Raw genomic sequence first — 19,148 nt, 5'->3', positions numbered from 1 at the left:
CAACAAAATGGAATTGCTGAAAGGAAAAACAGGCATATTGGAGAGGTATCTCGTGCCATGCTCAATGAAAAAGACTTGCCAGATTTTTACTGGGCTGAGGCAGTTGCTACAGCAGTCTACATTATGAACAGGACTCCCACTGCAGCAATACATGGCATGACTCCAGAGGAGAGGTATACTGGTAGGAAACCAGATATTTCTCATTTGAAAATTTTTGGTTGCATTGCCTATGTACATGTGCCAGATGAGTTGAGATCCAAGTTGGATCCAAAAGCTGAGAAGTGCATCTTTATTGGTTACTCTCTACAGCAGAAAGGGTATAGATGCTATAACCCTTCTACTCGTAAGTTTACAGTGAGCAGAGATGTTGTTTTTGATGAGATGAGTAGCTGGTATAAACTAGTAAATGTGATTGATGATGTAGATGCACAAAGTGGTAATGCTGCACAAAATTTACAGCAGCAGTCACAAAATATTAGTGGACCTGGAGCATCCTCTAGCAGTGGTTCACATTCTTCGCCATGGACAGGCAAATTGAGATCAGGAGAATCTTCTCAAAGCAATGCAGATACTGGTATGCAGGTATCACGAAAAGGAAAAGAGAAGGTTGATCAGCCCATGTTTGATGTGAATGCAGGTCACTCTTATGTGGATGGTGAATCCAGTGGCTCAGAAAGCATAAATCATAAAGAAATTTAAAAAGTATCGGACAATATCTCCTAGATGCATGGCAATTGCTTTTTAGAGGGACATGACCAATGTTGAGTGAGTAAGGTTATCCAAGCTGTAGGCTAGGCGTTGGGTCTAAGGGAAAGTAAAGTGAGAAAGCATGGTATATCTCCTAGGAATACGCGAATCATAAAAGAGAGAAGTTTGTGTGCGTATGTTATATATGTTTAGCGACGCATCGAGGGGCCAATCCCCAAGGTGTAGGAGAGTCGCAGTGAAGTAGCGGCAGTCAGCCGTGGGAGGACCTCCTATGTTTGTGCTTCATGCTATTTGGCAATGTACTTTGAGATCTCCCTCTGAGGAGTGTTAATTGGGTTAGAGTTGGACTATAAGACGTGATACAAACGCAATATGTTTAGGAAGATGATGTATGTGTCATCCACGCTCCTAGCCGCGAGGCCGTGGGGTTGTTGAGCGTATGATAGAGGTCCGGCTAGTGCATGAGCTAGTGCCGGTCTGTTTTAGGTCCCGTCAGAGACTCCTTGACTAATGTACCCAACCTTTCAGTGATTGCCTCTGCTAAGGCCTTGCCAAGGAAAAAAGCTTCTAATACCTCCTTTCTCCACTAACAGTTGTCAGTCCACTTCCTTCCAGTCGCATCATCAGCATTGCCTTCCATGTTAATGCTTAAGGAGGTCCAGGGGATATTAAGAGCAAGATGTACAGGTCGACATTCAGGTCCCCCCCTCTAATTTGATCACGAAAACATCCCCTCGTCGATCGCTCCCATCAATCGGATACAAAGAGGGTCCAAAGCCTCCACTCTGGAAATAGCCGTCCATCCCCATTCTTTCTACTTTATCTCGAACTTCACGTTGCTTTTCTTCCAGGCTGTATTCAGTACTGTTTCGCTCTTTTCGATCAAGGTTAACCCTCATGAGTCTTGACCCATCAAGGCAGAAACAAACTTGTTTCCCAAAAATCTCAGCTGGGTGATCCAAATCCTCTAGAATGGCTTCATCTACATGGGTATCTTGAAAATCATCCTGGTCTTGTGTCCCATAGTCAAAATGTTCATCTGCTTCAGATTCCTCTGGATGACGCTCCCAACCTTCAACTTTATGACTTAAAGAAATAACTTGCTTCTCCAATTTTTCCTCTGGCAAGTTACTGGTCTTCGGATGGTTTGACTGCTCATGTATTTCACAATCACCAGCATCATCAACTTCAAGGTCCTCCAGTAATTGCTCAAGACCTTCAGATTTTGTTACTGGATAAGGATGTTGGTCAAACTCCGTGTCATGCATCTGAACATCTACAGATTCAGGTTGTTCTTCCACTTCAAACTTTTCAATAGCTTCTTCATCAGACTCATCCTTGTTGCAAGTGGCTTGAAGAGCTATCTCCTTGTTGTCTTTTGAAGACTTGGCTTCAAGAAGACACAGTCTCTTCTGCAGCCCTGTCTCATCCTCTGACCTCATCATAAATCTCTATTCTGCAGTTTCTTGCTCAGAATTTTCCTTCACAATTTGAACCTCAATATCATCATTGCAACAGTTATTGATCTGCTTTGTCTGTTTTTTTGCAAGTATATGATGGGATCCCAATGCAGCAGGAGATTCCTTAATTTCACCAACCTCACCTGCACCTTGTTCTATAAGTGTATCCCATGATTCCATATCCATATTTAAGTCCCAATGCAATCCATCATCCCGGTTGCAAGTGTGGGGCTCCTCAGCCTTGGCAGGCCTGTCCATAGCATCCTTGCTCAAAGAACACAGTGTACTCAGCTCACTGGGGCCTTCTAGTAGAACCACTTACCAGCTCTGCTGCCATGTCAGAATCTTCTGCAGCAAGGGACTCCTTTCCAGCTATGTGTACAGGTTCATCTTCACCTTTCAAACTTATGAGAGGAGGTGCCAATGACTGGCACACAACAGCAGTCTGCGTGATTTCACCGGCTTCCTGCTCCTCTGTAAGACACGTCGTTGTGGTTGATGCTATCTCGACACTTTGTTCAGCAGCAAGAAGAGCTTCCACAGACTCAGATGACTCTAGCTTGGGTGATAGAGTTGGCAGCGCAGGGCAAAGCACAACGTCTAAGTATGCACAAAGCAACAAATGTCACACACACAACTTTTTGGTGGATTTCACACCTCAGATGCGCAGCAGCATGACACCGTGCTACTAGTCACCTATATTTAATTATGGAATGATCCCTAAATGCTATGCACAAAGAGGGAAACCAGAATTTGTATCTTTTCAGCAATTAGATCGTCGCACAAACTTCTTCCCCCCCTTATCGTTTAGGTGTTGCTGCATTGCATAGGTGTAAATGGTTGTTTTGTATCATTTTTGTATGTAAAAAGCAATAAACACATATAATAACACAAAGGACGAGACCAAACTGAGGCTTGACCTCTTGATTTAACCTTGCTAAACATTCACACACATAAATCTTATTTATCCATATTTTTTGAGCTCGAAAACCCTAATTTTCTCTATTTTTTACTTTTTTTCCTATTTATTATTCATGAAAAATAGGTATTTTCTGATTTATTTATGTTGGCTTATTATTTTGATTGAAACTTAACATTTTCTCTGATTTTGTTACATTTTCATTCCTTTTTTCTAACTCAAAATTGAAAAAAACCATTAATTTCTATTAAAAATGATATTTTGCGGGTTTTAAAGAATTAATAACGACTCTAAATCATTATGGGGTCTGTATTTCTATATTTACAGCCCTCAAACATGATGCAAACAAGGTTCAAACAAAAATTCATTGCATATGAATAACATTTGGACCATGAAACAACAAAAACAAACAAATTTCTTCATAAAATTGGCATATAACGTGTCTTGCTTGTTGCAGATTTTTTAATAATTATTTTGAGCAGCCCACGGAACGACCAGTAACCATTCTTCAGTGCTGAACCTCTTTCCTCAGCCTCCTCTTCATCTTGAAGCAATCCGATCACAGTCGGACAAGCATTCTTCAGCCCCTCTTCTTCTTGATTTCTTGCACATGAATTGCCTCTATGCAGGAGAGAGAGGGAGGAGAGAGAAAGATTAAAAATCAGAATTTCATTCCCTTCATCATATTGCATGTGATTACCATCAAAATCTTGCCCTCTCTGCATGGATTAGGGATCTTCCCTTCTCTCTCTACATGATATCCAACAGACACATACATCCCCAAAAAATGTGGCGTCAATCAAAAAATGCCCCTCTCGGCATCACAACATGTTTTTGCATGTTTTCTTCATTTAGACTTTCATTTCATTTCATTTATAAAATGTCCAATTTAAAAAAAATCACTTTCACACTACTATGGAAGGGTTTTCAGCCTGTTTGGGGGTGCAAACAGACTCCGATTCGCGATCCGATTGGACGGCTGGCTCCGTGGCATTGAAGTCTACCAAGCTGGGCTTTGTCACGCTCTTCTCGACTTCTAGATCTAGTAGTCACTTCACAACCCCGAACCTTGCAAGGATTAAATGGGGGATCAAACGACCTCGGAATTGAGATCTAAGACTTGCGTTGGATTCTTGATGTCGTTTTGCATCTTGAAAAACTCCAGCTTGGCCATCTGCCATCATTTGATTTTCCATGAAAATTAGCACTAGCACTTTTAGGGACTTGCCGCTTAAAATCGTCCTGATTGCCACTGCCACCTTCGACGAAGTCTATTTTTCCCTTGATATTCGTAATTTTTGGCTATGTTTAAGCATTTCTCAGCATAAAAAATCATCTGTCATTGGCGATCATGGGATAGGGCGACTCAGCCCGTCGAATCCCATGAATAGATCTGCACAGAAACAACAAAAAGGAGCATCAAGCTGATACAAAAAATACACAACACAACACATCACAGCTCATACCCTACCCCCTGACAAAACCAAGGCATGAAATCCACGAGGAGTAGGCCTAGCATAATCTGATAGAAGGCCCGAAGCCAGTCACTAACCAACTGCTCCAACACGACCAAACTAAAAAGAACTATCAAAGATGTCATCCTAAGTGGTGGTCTGAACTACCTACCTAACTAAGGACAACTCAATCAGGAGCTCCTCACAGGCGAGGACTCCTATTATAGCCTGATCAAGAAATAGTTTCTTTTAGTACAATTTTTCTTTTTTTAGGCTTTTATTTTTCCATACTTGGGCGTGTAAAAAGGAGGGAGCTAAGCGTAGTGACCCAAGGAGAACAGTGCATCGGCTTCAGGTCCTGTCTCGAATACCCAAGAACCTACCAAGCCCTCGCAAGGCGACACTTAATCCTTTTCTAATGCTCACTTTTATTTTCGCTCCAACCTTCTTATATTTTCCTTTTTTTATGGCAAGATGTCACCCCAAGGAAGGCAAGGCATCGGCCCCGGATCTTACTCGTCCCCAGGAACCTACCAAGCCCTTGCAAGGTGATGAACAATAGCTCAAGGATTTTTCTTTCTTTCCTTTTCTATTTTTATAGGGGTTAAAACCCTTTTTTACACACCTTTGTATATATATACTTGCTTGGAGAGATTTAGGGTTTTGTCTTTTTCCATCATTATTTTAGTAGGCTTCTCTAACTGCCTCACAACTAGCAGGAACTCCTAGAATAGCTGCCTAGCAGGCTGGCAAAACAGGGTCACTAGAACTTCCATCTAAAACAGGTCTTTCAATGCCTGACAATGCCTGGCAGGAGGCAAGGGCTACTCAAACCTCCCCCAAACATACCTAACCTAAACCCAGGACTTCATGCCTTAAGTGCCAGTCCTCAACAAAAAAGAAAACCCTCACCCGCACATATATCATGAATTTCTTGAGGGAAAAACTAGAAAAGGGGACGAAACCACCTGGAATGGCCACAAGAAGCTTCTTTGCAGCAAAGGCTCCCTCTAGTGACTTCATCAACCTGTATGATGCAATCACTAAAACAACAAAGCATTAAACGAACTTGCACCAAATAGAGATAGGGCCCTCTTGGCCTAAAGAAATAGCACATTTCACTGCAAACTAACTGGCCCTCCTGGCCTAAAGAAATAGATTATTAAAACCTGAAAACAACTAGCCCTCTTAGCCTAAAGAGATCAGACATTAACTACTTAAAGCAAATGGCCCTCGTGGCCTAATGGAATCAAACAAAACAGCTCATAGAGATCCCTCCTTGGAAGAAGGTAGATATATGCAAATACACTCCATTCCAAGGGGAAAAAATAGGGCTCTCAACCCTAAACTAAATGCATCAAATTATGGCCCATACCTCCTATATATATAGCAAGAGGCGTATGCATAACATGTCTTCTGATCAACCTATGGGTCCAAGATAATAGTGGTAGATGGGTCTCGGCTACTCTTTGCATTACCCATATCAACCATCGCTTGCCATATAACGCATGGTCTAATAATATCCCCCACAAGTGACCAGGTCCCATCTCATTATCAATAACGACGTCTAGACTAGGACCACAATTGAAGAAGAGGTCCTCTTCATAAGCAAAATTAGCTAAGGAATCCACAAATTGATTCCAATAATGTGGAATGAGCTGAAGAGATATGCTCTCAAATTCATTAAGTAGGGTTATAGCAATTCGATGATACATATGAAGGAGAGGATTCCGGACTGTATATGTCCCATTGAGTTGATTTAAGATCAGCCTGGGAATCCCCTTTTATTAACAACCACCTAATACCACCTTTCTTGGCAATATTCAGTCCCATAATCAGGGCTTTATACTCTGCCATGTTGTTAGTAAATCCTACCTCGAGATAAGCAGCTAATTTGATTGTAACTCTACATCGGCGATCTCGGATAACTACTCCAACACTTCCTTTTCTATTAAGGCCCCTGGACACTCCATCAAAGTATAATATATATGTCCATAATAGGTTTACGCAGCCAGCCATCAAGAACTCCCCTATTTGTAATTATGATAGTCAAAGTTTGACATATTTAGAGGATGAGCTGACGGCTCCATCGCACCTTCTTCATCAAACTCAACAGGGATGCTTGTCAAGATTTGTAAGCAATGATGGTAGAAAACTTTAATTTTCCACACAAAGGTATCATCTTCTTGCTCAATCACTTTATATCCCTTGCTCCACCAGATAAGCCTCCCTTGATGATATCTTTGCTCGAGATATAAGTGCTGCAAATAAGAAATTAACCACCCCATCAACCAATTTAAGCTCTCCTGCAGGTCTCCAATCAGCCCCAACATGGACTTGCAATGCATTTTTTTGTGTTATCATATTTAGAAATAATAAGGTTTAATCTTATTAAGATTAACCTTATTCTTAAATTCCACCCCTTGTAGATCAGCTAATAGAACTGTGGACTTATTTTTACCTATCCGAACTATCTTGTAAGGGCCATCCCATCGAGGTTCCAACTTTCCTAGAAATACCTCCCTATGCACATCATAATATAGAACTAACTACCCCTTTTTAAAAGCATATTTCTTCGCTTTCAGATCATGCAACCATTTCATCCAACATTTAGCTACCTCCTGGTGTAACAAACTCTGCAATTTGAGCTCGTCTAAGTGGGCTATAGTCGTAAACCGCTCAAATAGGGCATCTTCATCGATTGCGAATCTAATGGTCGGCAACTCAATTTGTAAGGGCAAGACACACTCCTCCCTGTAAACTAATTTAAATGGAGTGTGGCCAGTGGCTTGTTTAAACATCGTATTATATGTCCAAACCGCCACATATAATTTTGTATCCCAATCCCACTTCTTTTCGAAGACTATCTTGGATAGAATACCCACAAGTTGCTTATTGGTACTTTCAACTTGTCCATTTGCTTGCGGATTATAGGGGGTCATCTTGTTATGCTAGATTTTCCATACTTCAGTCAGTAAATTCCACAGTTCGATACTATTTTCTTTGGTAGACCAAATCGGCAGATGATTTGCTCAAGAAGGAAACTGGCAGTCTCTTTTACATTGTCCTGCCTCATCACTGATGCTTCTGACCATTTTGTAAAATAATCAATTGCTACTATAATATATCTCTTCTGAGTAGTAGACAACGGGGTGATAGGACCCACAAAGTCAATGCCCCACTTCTCAAATGGAAGGATAGCCATGATAGGCGTAAGTGGACGTTTCCTATTCTCTCAGCTATCATGTCTTTGATAGGTATGACATCTCTTAACGTACTCAAAGGAATCTTGGAAGATGGACGGCCACCAATTTCCAGCTCTTAAAGCCTTCTGTGCCGTTAACCGCCCAGCGAAGTGCCCTCCACAAGCAGAGTCATGGCAATCTTCCAAAATAAAGGGAACCTTGTCAGGCATCACACATCGACGATAGATATCATCAACACCCTATTGATATAATGTGCCTGCGATCAAGGAAAATTTCAATGCATGCTGTTTAATCTTCCTCTTCTCCGATTTCAATAAAGTAGCTCCAGTCTCTCCCGTAGAAAGATAGTACGTTACAACAGCATACCAAGAAGGAATAGATGTTGTATCAATCTTGAACAAAGTCTCCATGTCACTTCCTTCAGCCACGACCTCTTTTGGTTCTCCGAAATCCACAAGACACTCTACAATGCCCTGAAGCTTCGGCGGCTTGCTCTTAATCTCATAATCAAATTCCTGCAAAGTGATTAACCACTTTGATAAACGGTCAAGCGGCTGTAACTTATTCAACAACAATCGAAGCCCTTCCACCTTCGTATAAAAAACCACCCTCTCATAAAGAATGTAGTACCTGAAATTTTTGGTTGCAAATACCATCGCAAGGCACAACTTCTCCATATAGGTGTAGTTAATTTCCGATATGCCCAACTTCCGACTAGCAAAAGCTATCGGATGATACCACTTTTCCTCCCAAATTTGAGCTAAATAGCAGTGATACTATACATGGTTGCTACTGAAAATGTATAGAACATTTCACCTCTTTTTTGTGCTTTTAAAATAGGTGCTTTGGCAGCCTCCTAGTTCACATCGTCAAAAGATACTTTGCAAGTATCACTCCATGAAAATTGACAGTTAAAGGACAATAGGTTTGTCAGCGGCAACGTTCTTTCTGTCAAGGCATTAATAAACCTCTGATAATACCCTACTGATGAATAAAGCCATGCACTTCCTTTGGAGTACGTTGACGGACTCATGGCGACTATGACCTTGATCTTTTCAGGATCAGTTGCAATCCCTAAGGAACTAACCACATGGCCTAATAAGAGCCCATAAGGGACTCCAAAGACGCACTTCCGTGGGTTAAAAGCTATGCAAAATTGTCTACAATGCTCAAAACACTTCCGCAAAATGATTAACTATCTATCCCTTACGGTGGCTGCCCCCAGATCGTCAATGAATATTTTCAACTCCTCTGGGGAGATGTCACCAAAGGTCTTGTTAGTTGTTCTTTGCCATGAACTAGGTGCATTACACAACCCAAATACCATCACATGGTATGCAAAGATACCAAAGACTGTAATAAATGTTGGTTTTAGCTTGTCTTGCTCAATGATCGCCATTTGGTTATACCCTGCAAAGCAGTCCATAAACGAATAGATTTCCCTACCCGCTAGTTGATCCCGAATTTGGTCAATAAACGACAATGGGTAGTAATCTTTAACAGTCTGCTTATTCAACTCTTTAAAATCTACACAAAGACGGATTTGATTATTCTTCTTCTTCTTGATCACAACTGGTGAGCACCATTCAGTATGCTGAACAAGGAAGATCAAACCTACTTTCTGCAACTTCTTCAGTTCCTCGTACAAACCATCCCTTAATTCAAAAGGCATATGCATAGCTAGACTGGGAGGAATACCCCGAAGTTTTTCATAGCTACAAGCAAAGATATCGCGGAACTCTTGAATTAAGGACATATAATCCTCTCTTTCTTCCAAACTGAGCATGGACCCTAATTTAATTGGCCGCAAATCATTTAGCGTATTAAGATCTGGCTCAATAATGTTCACATCTCTTATTCGATCATGAGGCTCTAATCGGCTCATTCAAGGTTATCTACTGATAAATATCCTCTGTAGTGGACCCTTCCTTAGATCCATCGCTCGATGACGTCTCACTACCAGATGGATCATCTACTGTTTCTAGTTCAATGGAGGATAGTGGAGCTCTCTCACTCTGAGGAGACTCAGGGTAAGCATCCACTATTACACGATGGGTACCTCGACCTAGAATCACTCAACTAGCACGTATGTCAACTTGACAATTTGTCCATAGAATCCATGGCCTGCCTAGTAAAACTTGATAGCTAGGATGTCCTGCAAACCTTATCATCCTAAAGTCCAGATAGCATTCCACGCTCGCAAATATAACGTGGACCTTAGTAATGCAACCTTCTGGTTGTCTTAGACTATCATCAGCCATCCTAAGAAGTGTGGAGCTGTCTTTTTGGATCTCTAGACCTAACCTCTCCATCAAGTCTAAAATTATAATATTGATGGAGGATCCAGTGTCCATGAGAGTGTGCTCCACTAATATCCCATCCACATATGCTGAAACCCTAGGGCAATGCTTTTCAGCATGATCGAACCAATCTTCCCCCGCTCTAGCTATGCCCAAAGGTTCTACTATATACCCTATATGCAAGATTTTTTTGAATTCCTTGCATACTCCTAGAGATTAATTGCAGGAGATTCACGCCTGGTTTGACTTCTCAAAGGAAACTTGCTAGATCAAAGTCGTGGTAGTTTGCCAAAGTTCTCTTCTCGCACCAAACCATTCTATCCTTTGGTCTTTCCATCGGCTTTGGTGCCTCTTTTTTAGCCTTTACCTTCTTTCTTGGCAATCCTTTATTCTCCCTTGGGATCGACTTTACTACCAACAGGTCTTAACGGTCCACCTTCCTTATCAGGATTCAGGACTCACTTTTCCCTAGCATCTTGCTTAGGGCTTCCCTCGAAAGGTTTTACAATTCCTTTGTCACCCTCTTTAATCCTTTGACCTCTTGTTTTGGCTCGTAGATTAGAAGTTTCAGTATCATTGACATGTACAGCCTCAATAAGGCTGACTCCACTGCCATGAGGTAACTCCTCTACAACCAGTATTTGCCTTGGTCCATTGTCTTGCTGGAGATTATTCCCTTGTGCAGATGGTTAATTGGACCTGGTTGTTTACTCCCTTGTTGGAGAGAACTGATCTTACTCCAACAGGTAGTAGCTAAGTGGCTAGACTTCCTGCAAATATCACATTTGACATTCGGGCAATTCCTAGGGAAATATTGGCTCCCACACCACTTACAGCTGAATCTTGAGGGGCCACCCTCTTCAGGGCATCGGCTCCCTATCAAATTCTGCTGCTTCTTAAGGAAATTGACATCCACATCTATTTGTCGATACTGTTTTGAGATCATATCGGTGTAGTGCTCCATCATATCCTTAACTTCACCAAGGATGTTAGAAGCACTCGACTCATAGCCGTGATCGTTAGTCTGTCGTCCCATGGGCCTAACCACTTGATTAGGAATTAGCCGCTGACTAACTGGGACAACATTAGGATTCATTGTTTGGTTTTCACCACTATTTAATGAGGCCGCCTGACTAGCCATAGGCATAGTCATGCTAGGAGGAGCTGGTAACATAGGCAAATTTGACATAATACTCCCTCTACCACTCGTATTTAACATGGGGTCCCCTTGACTCCCATTGGTCAAGGCCAAATTATTACCATTCCAATTTATCATTGCTGCATAAGTCGCTTCCAAGCGCGACTCTACTCCTTTTGCTTGGGTAATGGAAGTGTCAATATCGGCCAAAGCGACACTACTCATCTGCACCTGGATATTAAAATCCAATCCATGTAGGAAATATTGCAACTATGTAGCCACTGGAATGGGAATATAAGTGTTAAGTTTGCGAAGAAATTGCTTTAGTTTCTTGGCATATGCATGGACATTCTCATTTGGCTCTTGGCATATTACGTTCAGAACATGCAACCAATATTGTCCACCCTTCTCAGGGGCAAACTCTCTATGGAAAGCCATAAATAATTGGGCACTGCTAGCTATGGTTTCGGCTTCTAGACGGTAATACCACACTGTTGCTCTTCCTTTTAATGTCATGTTGAAGAACATCATTAGGTGTCCTTTACCTTGGATTCGATAGTTGAACATGAGCGTTTGAAACTCCTTAATGTGGAGTTCTCCATCTTCTTCTGCTAACCCATGGAAAATGGGTAACGGTGCTCCTAATGCCTTAAATCTAGTGTACCTGCTGGAATTGCGATAGGTTGTGCCATGGCTACAACCGAATTGACAATAGGAGGTTGTGTAGGCAACACTACACCCCCACTTGTTGTGGGTTGATTAACTGGAAATAGGAAAGTACCAAGACTTCCACTTGCACTCAAAGAGCTAGTCATAACACCTAGGTTACTAGAACCACCGCCACTTATGCATAACGAGCTGCTACTTTGAGGAGAATAGCGTCTTACAATCTTCAACCACCATCTAGCCCTCTCAGCACGTTCTGCTTTTTGTATTTTGGCTTGACGGTCCTTGTCAGAGGACATAAACCAACTAAAACCCTCGATTTGAGAACCACCACTTGTTGGCGGCTCCCGGCAGACGCACCACTGATGGGACCTAAAATGGATCGGCACTAGCTATGGCACTAGCTGGACCTCATGCATACGACACACAACCCCACCACACGGCCTCGCGGGCCAAGAGTGTCTAAGACTCACTTTGCACTAAATGCTTATGACGATTTTGCATTTGTATCCAATATGTAGTCCAACGTTCACTTTCCCTTCTCCTCAGAGGGAGATCCATAACATATAGACACAATGCCTCCTAATACACACATAGGGAAGCACCTCTCGGCTAATTTCCGCGGCTCCACTGCGACTCTCCTACACCTCGAGGATTAGCCCCAAGATGCGTTGCTAACACATATAACATTTGCACAAACTCCACTCTTTCATAATTCAACTTTCCAGGAGATTTTGATTTACCTCACAAAACTTTCCCCAATGGAAATGCTGATCTAAACCTACAGATTAGGTTTCCTGTCCTCTCAACGTTAGTCAAAGTTTATCAATCAATTGCAATGCATTCCAAGAGATACCACGTGGCATGCTTGATGCAAAGTGTATGACAATTGTACACAACCATTTGATGATTAAAAAACCAGCATGTGGGGTGTGAAAAATAGCCCTTTCATGAATTTTAACTAAGCGTTACGTACGGTGCTGCTTTAGGGACTAGCACACCGAAACTTTCGTGCTACTAGTCGCCTGTATTTAATTATGGAACGATCCATAAATGCTATGCACAAAGAGGGAAATCAGAATTTGTATCTTTTTAGCAATTAGATCGTCGCACAAACTTCTTCCCCCTCTTACCGTTTAGGAGTTGCTGCGTTGCATAGGTGTAAATGGTTGTTTTGTATCATTTTTGTATGTAAAAAGCAATAAACACGTACTATAACACAAAGGACGAGACCAAACTGAGGTTTGACCTCATGCTTTAACCTCACCAAAGATTCACGCACATAAATCTTATTTTTTCATATTTTTTAGCTCGAAAACTCTAATTTTCTCTATTTTTGCTATTTTTTACTATTTATTATTAATGAAAAATAGGTATTTTCTGATTTATTTCTGTTGGCTTATTATTTTGACTGAAACTTAACATTTTCTCTGATTTTGTTCCATTTCCATTCCTTTTTCCCAACTCAAAATCCATACAAAGTAGTGTGGCATTTTAGAAGCAATATTTGTAGTAGGAAAGTAGTGTGGCATTTTGTTGCCTTGAGAGTTTATTGTTGCTTAATGGCTCTAGCACATTTCCTAGTTAGTATACTCCATGTATTGGATGCTGTTATGTTATGCACTCTAGTAGGGAGAGTAAGTAAGGGGAATGCTAGGTTGCACAAGTTTTTATCCACCTTCATTGAAACATTTATTTTGTTGATTTATAATAAGATACAAGTTATTCTTTTTACACCTTTTCAGTATCCACTAGTCTTCTATGTGTGGTTTGTAGATCTTGTAGTTGTGCTTGTGAGGACACTTCACAATTAAGTGCGAGAGAATATATTTTTCTTTTTGAAGCTGTGTAGTAGTACTCTTGATAGCCCTATTCCTAATGCTGAATATTCATGATGCTTATGATATCGTTGTGCTTGAGAGGACACTTTGCAATTAAGTGGGGGAGAGATGATAACACCTAGACATATGATGAATATTGCAAAATTTTTCTAGATTGTGTGTACATTTAACAAATTATTACCATATTTTTACATTAATTTAATGCAAATGTGATATTTGTAGTTGGTGTCTTTGGAGGATGGACTTCGTAGTCCAGCAAGGGGAAAAAGAAGTAAGTATTGGTTTATATATATAGGATACTACTAATCAGTGGTGGACATCATGTGGAAAAGAGAAGAAAGTGTCTGAAAATGCATTTTCTTGTAGCAATATGCATGGTAGAGTAAGGCAGATGCAATAATATGGGAAAGAGACTCTAGGATTTATTCCTCAGAGTTAGTACACAAGAAATCAGTAGGCAAGAGCTACCACCACTGAAATAGTAGTGAAAATAGAGGAGTGTGAAACTCCTTATGTTGCTTTAGTTGATCACGAGTCCAAGATTAATGTCATTGTGTGTGGATTGTATGAGAATGGTACATGGCCTGTGGACGTTGATCATGGTTGGCATATGAGGGCTGCAAATAATTCTTTGGGAGAGCTCTATGCTACATGTCCTAATGTAAAAGTGACAATTGGTGATGTACAAGAAGAGCATCACTTTTTTGTGCAAGATAGTTCCTCATATGCAATGATTTTGGGACAACCCTATATTACAAGAGTGCGTATGGAAAAAAAAGTACTTGATAATGGTTTTGCTTATACAAGAGTTAGAAGCAAGGATGGGAGAAAAGCAGGGAGAAAAGGAGTCCAATTTCTTACAATTTGTGTTAATGATCCTAGGAATTGGAATACGCTTTGAGAGCCTCCTTTGCCTCCAAATGCAAGGGAATTCAAAGACCTAAATTTTCATTGAGCTATTGTAATGTGGGGCTATAGTAGTGCTATTTAGAGGATGCACTCACCTCATGATGGAATGAAGCATGTACTTACTACTGGTTATTCTCAAGCATTAAATAATTCATGTTGGTTTAAGCCTATGGAAGCTATGTGCCAGGCTAAACTCCTATCTATGAAATCAGCTACTAAGGAATTGAGAGCATTGGGATTGTTAGTTGAAAATGAAGGCATTTCATGCCTCTTTTATGGACTCAACATTACTGACACTATGGCTGAAATTTTAGCAATAATACATGTAAAAAATGAGGATGAAAATAGAGTATTATTAGTATGTTCTTTGGACATGTATGATATTATAGCATTGTTTTCTTAGCAGGAAGGATTACAATGGAATGAAGCAGTTGTGGAGACAAATTGTAAGACAGTTGACAAAAAGGTAAAACTAGTTGTTTTGTTGCTTCTGCCAGATAGTGAGGGTCTATATATGAGAAAGTGTTATGGAAGCCAAGCTTACGGGATCCTAAAGATATAGGCCATGACTTTGCATTGAAACATTATAGGAATCGAAAGTCGGTGTAGAAGGGTTTCTTTTGCCTATTGAAAGAGACTGTTTTATGCAGATATTGGCTAGGCATGAGAAAGCATTTTCATTTCAACCAACTGAAATAGGTTATGTGGATCCAAATGTTGTCTCTCCTATGGTAATATTTAGTGGGCCACATGTACCATGGAACTTGAGGCCTATTCCAGTGCCTAAAGTTTACTTGCCAAAGCGAATGTATTTGCTAAATGAAAAGATTCCCATGAAGATCTTGGAGCCCTCTTCAACCCCGTACCCATATCGTTGGCTTACTGTGCCCAAAAAGAATAGGGTTTTGAGATTTATTCAAGATATGCTTTCCAAAAATGATGAGTTGTCATACCAAGACCTCCTAATAAGCAGCATAATCCTTCCTTTCATGCTGCAAACTATCACATCACATACATGTTTTCCTTGGTTTAGGGTGCTTGTCCCCTTTCCTCTTGTCCTTTCTCATCCATTTATGTGACCTTCAACTAAAAATTTCGCATTCCTTTAACTAATTCATCTAGTACATATTTCCTAACAGTGGGAACAATAGGTGCAACCATAGGGTTAGCCACAAAAGTGGGTGGCTTACTAGATACATCAAGTGTTTTGCCATAACAATGGGCAAGCTAGATACATGCAATCTTTTTCTTCTTCTATGCTTTTTCACCACTGCAGTAACAACTTCCTTAACATGCCTCCACTCTTTTTTCAGTCATGCCTCTATAGTCTAATCCTCGAACAAATCATCAAGATTCTCATTCTCTTGAAGCTCATGATCTAGCGCTTGTAGAAACAATTAAATTTTTTGACTTGCAAGAGCTTGTTGTTCTGCACAATCTAACTACTCAAACCAACTTTCAAATTCTCTTAATAACTTTGTAGCCCCAAGACCCTTATTGGGTTGTAGAACTGACTCCTAGAAAGTCTTGTGTGGGTAATCACTATTTGAGCAGAAGCCTACATCACTTGTTGTTGTTGTTGTTGTACCTGCATAAGCATGTTCATATTATGCACTAACTACTACAAAACATCACTAGAAATTGTGCTTGAAGGTTCTTCCATCCTTTTGACAACCTTTTGATTGGGTTCACCAATGTCGGAGGGGTTCTAGTCGAAAGGTCGTATCTACCAAGGATCAGAGAGAGAAGGAAGTAGAGAATAGGAGATAGAAGAGAAGAAAAAGAATAGACAAGAGGTACACAAGATAAAGATAAAGCTGGATGAATCAAAGCACTATGTATTGATAGAACTTGAGAAGATAAACAAAATCCTTTTTTAGGACTACTCGGAAGCAATCTCCAAGCATTAGATGTAATATTTCCGCGTAACCGTACCGTAAATATTAACCTTGCGCACGCCGTGTAAACCCTGTACAAAGGGTATCTCTTGCCTTGAAATTATTGACCGCGTAATGTGTGACCCGCGCGCATGAAATAGGGTCCTCTGCAATGGTAAATCGAAACCGGGAGTTCAAAACCGCAAGCCGCACGAAAACACCCTCTTGGGAGGGACAATTTTAATTAAATTAGTGCAAATTTTTTTTACTATTATCCCTTCCCCCAGCCGATGCATGGCTGGAGGAGAGGGAGTGTGGAGGGGGGGGGATGGCCAAGTGAGGTTTGCATGGGGAAGCTCTCCACGTGGGTGGAGACCCTCTTCCCCACCCCCAAGGCCTATAAAAACACCCCCTAGCTAAGGGGGGTGTAGGGAGGAGGCTGTGAGAGGAGAGGGAGGAGAGGCCGTGAAGAAGGAGACTCTGTGAGAAAAGAAAGGCCGTGAAGGAAGAGGCTGGGGAGGAGGATCGTGGAGGTCGCCTTGCTACCGACGTGAAGGAGGTACCGCCGCCAGTCCAGCCGCCAGTCGCTGCTGCTGCCCCCAGTCCGCCAAGCTGCCGTCGCTGCCGCCATCCCCGCCACAGTCGCCAGACTGTTCCACCCGCCGCCACGCAGATCACGACACCCCCCTGCCCACGTGGAACTGAAGAAGCAGAAGCTTCTTTAGAAGCTTCCAAGGGGGGCCTCCTTAACCCCCTTTCCCACCACCTGTCCCGAAATCCCTTTCCCACCACAATTTCGAATAGGCCATTGATACCCCTTTCCCGGGATTTGAAGAGGGGCCATAAGGACCCCACTAGACCGTCGGAAAAAGGCTTCCCGCGATAAGTCTTTTAAGCCCTTCACCGCAAGCGACATTCCGTAAAAGAACCTTCCACTTACGAGGAAAGGCAAAGGCCGGAAGGTTGCATGTCAAGGCAAAACAATCCGTAGACGACGAAAGCGAATTCAGAAACCGAACCTATGTGTACGATGGCCCCGAAAAGATCCCAAGAGGCGACCGCGGGAGGCTCGTCTCCGAATGTGCAAGTGGACATCTCCCCGACTCCACAAGTCCAGGTTCTTCCGTGTTAATTCCGCATAAGGAAATGATTAGGCGCACTTAGCCCATAAAAGGAAATTGCATTTTTCGCTTAAATTTCAAAGCATATGGAAATTGGAAAGATATACATCTCTTGAACATTAGGTAAGATTGAAATTGTCATGAATTTGAACGATTAGAAGGTTAGATGCATGTAGTTGGTACCGTTTCAAGGTAATGAGACTTAGGCAAAGAAATGGAATTTATAAGTGCATTATCTTCGTCCTAGACATGGTAGAAATAAGCGTGTGCCGCACATTAGGCAACATACTTCTCGCAATGATTTCATAGGAAAAGGTTAGCACCATAAGGTATCATCCAGAAAGAAATAATAAAGAACGAAGATGATCTTATGAACTTGTAAATAGCATGTAAGATGGAATAAGTTAGCACTAGCTTTGGATGAGTTCATTGACTACTTCGTAGCTAGGAGAATGTTGTGAAATGCGTAGTCGTCATGTGAAAAATGTCATTCATTAAGAGCCGCAATTAGGAGTCAAAGCATAAGATGCCAAAGTGTAGACAACAAGGTTGTAGGTACGACTATTGATGTAAGACCTAGTAGGTCCTAGGAAAAGTTAGTAGCCAGATTATCGTGCACCAAAGAAAGATAAAGTTATCATGGGCCATGTGATGCGTAAAGGCAATAAATCACATGTTTACGCGTATTGGTGTAGTTGTAAGTATTGTTACCCGTTAGATTTAGATTATTACCCTTGAGAAGGATCATCCTTGTCGCAAGACAAGCATAATTGAATTGACTAAGTAATCTAAACCACAAGGATTCGTATGGACATGATTGAGTTGATATGATAGGAATCCTAAGTGTTAACTAGGGTTTAGTGCAATTTGACCTAGCTTTAGACAAAAACCGTGACTCTAAAGATCCTACACACGTTCACAAAATGTCGAAACAATGGAATGTTCATGTATGAAATGATCTAAGGTTTTATCCTAAGGATCATGACGAAACTCCGACGGAGTTGCTTATTCCTAGAACCATGGGTCAACCTAATTAGGAATGATTTGGAGGATACCCTAAAACCCTGCTACTCGGCTGGAGGTAAATCCCATGACCGGAAAACGCTAAGCAAATGGGTAGAATGATCCCGTGGAATAGATGCAATACATGTGCAAAAAGCTGCAACATTGTATAGACTTGAGACTTGTCCACAAGAGAGTTGTCATCTCTCGAAATAAGGTTGGCAAGTTAATTTACAAGAGGATGAGTAATCATCCTGTTACTCACTTTTCTTGGGGAATAATTGCCAAGGAAAAAGAAAGTTAGGTATTTGCAAATGACCCGTCAATAAACTAAAGCGACATGGTCGCTGGATCCTGCCACAACAGAACCTTAAGCATTGGTAGGGTATAACCCTAAACCAAGAATGATAGGAATCTTGCCAAGTTGCAATTGATTCCGGATCGAATGCGGGTTGCATTCGGAGAAAAGGAGACACTCCTTAACAGTTTGCCAGCTAAAAGACCACTGAAATTGATTGTGCTTGTAACAGTTTAGAAAGGACTGTTT

Source organism: Lygodium microphyllum, chromosome 5 (genome assembly GCF_053477565.2).
Source record: "Lygodium microphyllum isolate KBCC chromosome 5, Lygodium_microphyllum_v1.1.10, whole genome shotgun sequence".
Lineage (NCBI taxonomy): Eukaryota > Viridiplantae > Streptophyta > Polypodiopsida > Schizaeales > Lygodiaceae > Lygodium > Lygodium microphyllum.
This window is presented reverse-complemented; position numbering follows the sequence as displayed.